Source organism: Calidris pugnax, unplaced genomic scaffold (genome assembly GCF_001431845.1).
Source record: "Calidris pugnax isolate Ruff unplaced genomic scaffold, ASM143184v1 scaffold148, whole genome shotgun sequence".
Taxonomy (NCBI): domain Eukaryota; kingdom Metazoa; phylum Chordata; class Aves; order Charadriiformes; family Scolopacidae; genus Calidris; species Calidris pugnax.
Genome location: NW_015090926.1, coordinates 1,091,314 through 1,092,059, shown reverse-complemented (window position 1 = coordinate 1,092,059; position 746 = coordinate 1,091,314). Strand labels below are relative to the sequence as shown.

Below are 746 nucleotides of genomic sequence, written 5' to 3'. Positions count from 1 at the left end.
CCCTGCCCTTACCGCGGGCAGCCCCGCCGCCACCGGCTATAACGCCTGTGCGGGTGGGCAGGGTGCCGCCGCCGGGAAGGCGAGGGGAAGCCGGTGCGACGAGAGGAAGGCCCGGGAGCTGATGGCGGTGTGGAGGAGCTACATGAATTTGGGATAGGCGGCTTGCGGGGGGGTGGCTTTTGTTTTGGGTTTTGTTTGGTGTTTTTTTTTTTTCTTCTCGTTTTTGGTTGTTTCTAACGCCCCTCCCCCGCCAAGCCCCATCCACCGGGCTTTGCTGAGTATTTATTGTCCGCCGCGCAGCCATCGCAACGAAAATCATCCTGCGGGTTGTCTGGGTTTTTAATATAATTTACTAAAAAACCACAAAAACAAACAAACAAACAAAAAAAAAACCCCAAAAGCCCCCAAACCAACAAACCAACACACAAACACCTCCGGAGGGGCCCCGCCGGGATGCGCCGCTTGGAAGCCGCCGGTTCACCGAGCGCTGCTCCGCTGGCCCTGGCCGCCCGCCTACTGGTTTGTGGTGGGGACGGAAAAAAAAAAAGGAATAAAAGGAAAAAAAATTAATAATAATAATAAAAAGAAACCAATTCCTTCAAAACATCATATTGAGTTTGGCTGAGGGGGCACAGCTCCCTGCCAGTGCTCCCCTTCCACCCACCCCAGCCAGCCCTCCCTCTCAAAGGGAGCCACGAAGCCCCCAGAGCAATGAGACAAGGAACAGGGTCCCAGCAAGTAAGTCC

The 746-nt window shown here is 54.7% G+C and overlaps 1 protein-coding gene across 1 annotated transcript in view; it reads left to right on the top strand.

The window, feature by feature from the left end:
* WDR36 (WD repeat domain 36) overlaps positions 1–746 on the top strand; it is a 54,760-nt gene that overhangs the window by 615 nt on the left and 53,399 nt on the right. The gene's annotated exons all lie outside the window — the stretch shown is intronic.